This window comes from Ursus arctos, unplaced genomic scaffold (assembly GCF_023065955.2).
Source record: "Ursus arctos isolate Adak ecotype North America unplaced genomic scaffold, UrsArc2.0 scaffold_18, whole genome shotgun sequence".
NCBI lineage: Eukaryota > Metazoa > Chordata > Mammalia > Carnivora > Ursidae > Ursus > Ursus arctos.
The window spans coordinates 53,575,231-53,581,884 of record NW_026622852.1 but is presented as its reverse complement, the minus strand read 5'-3'; positions in this window follow the sequence as shown (position 1 = coordinate 53,581,884).

Here is a 6,654-nt window from a genome sequence, read left to right as displayed (position 1 = left end):
CTGGTATGTCCTCTTGATATGATGTCATGAAAATGGCCCTTTACCTCCATGGTCTTCCTCCCCAGAACCCAGAGCCCCGATCTCATGTGAAAGACATGGGGCAGATGCTGGTAGTGCGGTGGCCTATAAAATACTTGACCAGTACTTCTCAAAACTATCAAGGTCATTGAAAGCAGTGAAGTCTGAGAAAGCACCGTAGCCAAGAGGAGCCTAAGGAGAAGCGACGTCTAGATGTTCTATGTGGGGGCGCCTGGGTGGCTCAGTCAGTTAAGCGTCTGCCTTCAGCTCAGTCATGATCCCAGGGGCCTGGGATCGAGCCCTGCATCATCCTCCTTGCTCAACGGGGAGCCTGCTGCTCCCCCTGCTTGTGTTCTCTCCCTCTCTCTCTGACGAATAAATAAATAAAATCTTAAAAAAAAAAAGATGTACTGTGGGATCCTGGAACAGAAAAGGAGGACTTTAGGTAAAAACAAAGGAAACCTAAATAATTTCTGGGTGTTACTTAATAGTAATGTATCGGTATTGGTTCATTAACAAATATGCTAATGTGAAGTGTGAATAGTACGATAGTACGGCAAGTTAGTGCTGAGTGCGTGGGAATTCTCTGTACTTTATCCTCTCAATTTTTCTGCAAACAACTGTTCTAAAAAATGTGTACTGAAAAAAGATTGGGGGCGCCTAGGTGGCTCAGTCGGTTAAGTGTCTGACCCTTGATTCCGGCTCAGGTCACGATCACAGGGTTGTGAGATGGAGCCGCGTGTCGGGCTCTGTGCTGAATGGGGAGTCTGCTTGAGAATGATCTCTCTCCCTCTCCCTCTGCCTCTGCCTCTGCCCTTCCCCAACACCACCTTGGCCCCCGCTCATGTGCAGTCTCTCTCTCTCTCTCTCTGTCAAACAAACAAATCTTAAACAAAAAATCAGCTGGAGAAACCTTTGAGAATCCAGATGCTGACCCCAAACCTTGGATTCTGACTCAATGGGTCTGGACTGGGGCCTGGAAATCTGCATTTTAGCAAGTCCCTAAAGATTCTGATACCAGATCTGTAAAAACGGCTCCCCAGGAGCCAGCTAGGCATGGCCATTCCCTTCTGGTCTTCAGGACACATGGATGGCTGTTTGAAGGCCATCTGAGAAGAGAGTAGCCAACAGCCACGAATGACGGGCATAATGAGCTGGGGGGCACCAGGGAGAGTGCCACGAACCAAGTGGCTTCAACAGTGGAAAGTTATTGTCTTGCCGCAGGCTAGGCATACAAGGCTAGGGGCCCAAGAGCAGGGTGTCGGCAGGGTCAGCTCTTTCTGAGGGATGTAAGAAAGAATCCGTACCAAGCTTCTCTTCTGGCTTCTGGTGGTTTGCTGGCAATCTTTGGTGCTCCTTCGCTTGTAGGATCAAGTCTCTGCCTTCATGTTCACGTGGCCTTCTCCCTGTGTGCACACCTGTGTCCAAATTTCCTCTTTCATAAGGACACTGGTCAGATGAGGTACCCGCTGTAGTCACTAGAACCTCCTCTTAACTAGTTACATCTGCAGTGACCTGATTTCCAAAACAAGTTCACATTCTGAGGTACTAGGGATTAGGACTTCAACATCACAATTGTGTAGGGACACAATTCGACCCACAACAATGGCTAGACCTTCACCTGGGCTGGCTCAGTGGCCCTCAGAGCACTGCTGTCATGTGGCCAGAAGACTCCCCCAAGGTCAGGGCAGAGTCCTTATTCCCCTCCACATCTGCTGCAGATTGACTGGGGCAGGAGGGAGGGCTCAGGGACCCAGTGAATCTAGACAGTGGCAACCCAGGGTCGGGAAATCTAGCTGTCCTCTCTGGGCTTCTCTGCAGGGTTTTCGCCAAGCGTCTCCCCCTTCCCTTGTCCAATTAGGAATTTAAACTTTTTATTTGATTGCAACTGTATGTAAGAATTCTATCTGGATCTCATGCTAGAATTTACAAAATGTAGATAGTTGGTGTTAGATTATAAAACAGAAATATGGGCACCCGGGTGGTACAGTCTGTTAGGTGTCTGACTCTTTGTTTCAGCTTGGGTTGTGATCTCAGGGTCGTGAGAACAAGCCCCATGTCGGGCTTCCCGCTCAGTGTGGAGTCTGAGACTCTCTCTCCCTTTCCCTCTGCCCCTACCCCCTGCTCACTCTCTCTCAAATAAATAAATAATTCTTAAACAAACAAACAAACAGAAATACATCTCTCAGGAGTCTGTTGAGATGAGGGCTTTGTCTAATTCACTCACTAGAGCCACACCAGGGGCTCCTGGGATGGGCTATGTGTTTGTCAAGGCTCTTCAGAGAAACAGAACCAATGGGAAGTGTGTATCTAGAGAGATATTTGTTTTAAGAAATTTGCTTGCATGGGGACGCCTGACTGGCTCAGTTGGTAGAGTGTATGACTCTTGATTTTGGAGTTGTCAAGTGGAGCCCTACGTTGGGTGTAGAGATCACTAAAAATAAATTTTTAAAACTTTTTTAAAAATTTGTTTACATGATTGTGGAACCTGGCAAATCTAAAATCTGCAGGGTAGGGCAGCAGGCAGCAGGTGGCAGGCCGACGACCCAGCAGAGACTCTTGAGTCTGGAAACAAAATTCCCTCTTCTGTAGGGGAGGGACCTCAGTTTTTTTCCCCCTTTTTATTTTAAGGCCTTCAACTGATTGGATAAGGCCCACCCACACTGCAGAGGGTAACCTGATCAATCTACTGATGTACACGTTAACTTCGTTTTTCAGATGCCTCCATAGCAACATCTAGACTGGTGTTGGACCAAGTATCTGGGTGCTGCCCCCAAACTTCATCACAACAGGATGTATCTCTTTTTCGTTTAGGAACACAATACATGGCTCTCTCTACAGGCTGACATGGTCCGAAGGGCGCTGTGGGATTGCCCCCCTGGGCTTGAATCCCAGCCCTGCCTCTCCTCAGTATGTGAACTGGGCCAGTAACTTCACGTGGGTAAGTCTTGGTTTCCTCCATTCGTCAGGTAGAAGCGATCACAGTGGTGCCTGTCTCACAGAGGGATAAGATGAGCAGAGATGAGGAAATGCCTCTGGAGAGCTTTCTTTGTGCCAGGCCCTGGGCTAAGGGCCGTAACATACCCGATCTTATTTAATCCTCAAATGGGCCTAGGGTTTAGGCACCATGGCTATCCCCGGTTTACGGAAGAGGAAACTGAAGGCAAACGACATGCCCAAGGACACCCCAGCAAGGGAGTTCAGAGCCAGGGATCGGATCTATGCTGTCCGGAGTCAGCCTTCCTGACCATGACACCATCCCGCCTCTCGCAGGAACTACTGGCAGCTTACTAACTAGTCCCACTAACTAGGCACACAGTAGGTGCTTAGTAACTGCATTCAAGGAATTGAACACCGGTTGTGATATTGAGCTATAAGAATAAGAAATACGTATTTTGGTCTTCCTCCCCAGCTTCTGGCCAGAGCGCCTACAAGCTTTGTGATTTCCTAAGTGACCTAGGTGAAAGGAGCACCTTCTGTCGTTCATGGAAGGCCCCACTTCAACCACACCTGCCTACCGAATGGGAGCTCCATAAAGCCCCTTAAATAAGGCGGTTCGGAGAGCTTCCACGCTGGGGAACACATCTAGGTGCCAGGAGGGTGGCGCACCCGGAGAGGACAAGGCCGCTCCGCGCCCCTCCCCCCATACCTTGGCAAGGAGCCCCGTGTGGCCCTCCGTTGGGCTGTTCCTGAGTTGTATCCTTGATAGTACACTGGTCCCCGGAAGTGTTTCTCTGAGTTCCATGAGTTGTTCAAGCAAATGATGAAAGTTGATGAGGGGGTCGTGGGAACTCCCGATTCATAGCCGGTCCGCAGACAGGTGACCACCTAAGACTCGCGATTAGCGTCTGAAGAAGTGGGGGCCGTCTTGTGGGGCTGAGCCCTGACCCTGCGGGTTTGGTGTTAACTCTAGGCAGTTAGTATCAGAATTCGGTTAAATTGTAGGACACCAGTCCTTGTCCACTAAGAATTGTTTGTATGGAAAACCACACATGTGTGGTGACAGCAGGATTTTCTTTTATCTGTATGAGTTCAGTCTATATATGTTGACCATATGAATAACCCAATGGTTAATTTTTTAACAAAGTGGAATTATAATATACGCATCTTTCGTGTGTGATAGAGCCTGGCCGTTTCTCCCTGTCTGTCCATCAGGTACGGGGGCTCCTTCCTCCAGACCCCATGTGGGTGGCGAGGGGTACAGGAAGGCTCTGACCTTCTCCCGCCTTGGGCTGTTCCTCTCTATCGAACACATTGTTGCTGGGGGCAGGGGCGGGGGGATGAGGCCGCTTTTTCCCAAAGGCCTGGGTTCCAGCCACTGTATCCAGAATTCGACTAACAAATGTTTATTGAGTGCCCACTATTTTCCTGATCCTGTTGTAGGCACCAGGAATACATCAGTGAACAGGACAGCCCAAACACCCAGTGGAGAATGTTAAATAGGACAGCTGGAGAAGGGGTCATTTGAATAAAGAGCTGAAGGAGGTGAGGCACAGAACCAGGGGAATTACCTGTACTAAGAAGACTTTGAGGCCAAGGAAACAGCAAGTTCAGGTCAAAGAGTATCTATCGGACTTATCAGGGGACAACAGGTCCTCTCTGGGTGTGCAATAGCCAGACTGGCTTGATTGCCTCTGATTAAAAATCACCTTGAGGACCTTTGCACCTAAGGTGAGTGTCCTGTGTTGTCAGAAAGTGGGACCTTGGACCTTTAGCTTCATAATCTGATGGAGAATCTGCTGGATGGAAGATCCACCTGGGTTTCGTCATCTGTGCATTTCCTTGAACCTCACTGGGTTAAAAGTCAGGGTGACTAGGATTCGTGCCTTCAGAGAAGTTCGGGCTCCTCTGGGCCTCTCTTCGGACACTTGCATCAGCAACTTCACCAGAAGGTAGAAACCCGGCTGCCCACAATGCCTTCTTGAAAAACTGAGATCACTATCAATTATTGCCAGGGCCCAGCGCCCAGCCCCAGGGCCTGGCCCCGGGGGGCAATCAGCAGGCCAAGTGCTTTGAAAAGGACAGTGATATTAACAAGAGCAGCTATCATTTACCGCGGGCTTCCGCCAAGCCGGGCTCTGTGCTGAGCATTTCACGTTCACCATCTCCAGCGCTCCCGTGATCACCCCCCTATGAAAGACACCATGACTGGGGCGCCTGGGTGGCTCAGTCAGTTAGGCATCCGACCCTTGGGTTCAGCCCAGGTCATGATCTCAGGGTTGTGAGATCAAGCCCCGTGTGGGGCTCCACTCACAGCATGGAGTCTCCTTGAGATTCTGTCTCTCCCTCTCCCTCCACCCCACCCTCGCTCGGGCACCTGCTCTCTAAATCAATCACTCAATCAATCAAATCTTTAAAAAGAAAGAGAGATACCATGATTCTCCCCATTGTATGGGTGAGGAAGCTGGCAGGGAGAAACACCTTGCCCAGCAGAGAGCGCTATGTCTGGATAGGACCCTGCCACCTCCCTGACTTCCAAGCTGGTAGTTGCTCCAGAGGTGGTTTAACCCACATATCTCCTGCCTCTCTGACCTCAGTCCCTTGGACCTGTGGATAGTCTACTCGTGCTTACTAAGCCACATCCACCGCCCCAGGCAGCCACCTTTCTTCCTGTTCAGCAGCTCCAGGCTGCCACCTACCACCCCTTCTACCTGGCCCCACCCTCGCACAAAAATTCCCAGGGAATTTGATCCCCATGTTACAGATGGGGAAACTGAGGCACCAAGTGGGTAGAGGGTAGACAGCTCATCAAGGGTAGACTCAAGATTTGAACTGGGTAGTCTGGCTCCAGAGCCTGTGCTCTTCATCCTTCTTCCTCTTCCTCTTCTTCTTCTTTTTCAAGATTTTATTGACTTATTTAACAGAGAGAGAGAACACAAGTAGGGGGAGCAACAAGCAGAGCGAGAGGGAGAAGCAAGCTCCCCACAGAGCAGGGAGCCCAACGCCGGGCTTGATCCCAGGACCGTGGGATCATGACCTGAGCCGAAGGCAGACGCTTCACTGGCCGTGCCACCCAGGTGCCCTGCTCTTAATCCTTCTTGAACCGTGGCTCCCCTGTCGTGACCTTGGCCAAACCTAGACCCGGCCCGACTGTGACCTGGGTATGTCCCCAGTTAGATTTTCCTACTGAGACTTTGGAACCCGAGGAAATATGCATAATCTAATCTTATCTAAGAATTGTGGCCCTGTTCGATAGGAAGCATATGAAAATACATGTGTCTGCCTGTAGAAAATTCAGAATAAAGTCAAGTAAGGCTTAGAGTCACTGGATCCAATCCAATGGTGAGGAAACCTGACCAGAGGGTGTATGCAAACCTCCGTTAGCTGGAAAAATGAGATAACAGGGACCCAGGCACAGCGGTTGTCCCACCACCTCTTTTGGAGTCCTTATTGGCACAGAGATTATAAAGGGACTCAGCGTGGCCCGTCATGGTCTCGGGATTGCAGGGGACTGGAGAACCCCGAGTTATGGCCAAACTATTACGTCAACAGGCAGCCTCAGTTGGCTGGGAACACCATTCCAAATCCCCGAGGGTGTTAAAATGTTTTCCTTAGGAGGCGTCTTTAACCCTGAAAAGACTAGAACTTAACAGTGATCGTTAAATTGTGCCAAGTATGTTAGCAACATGAGATTTT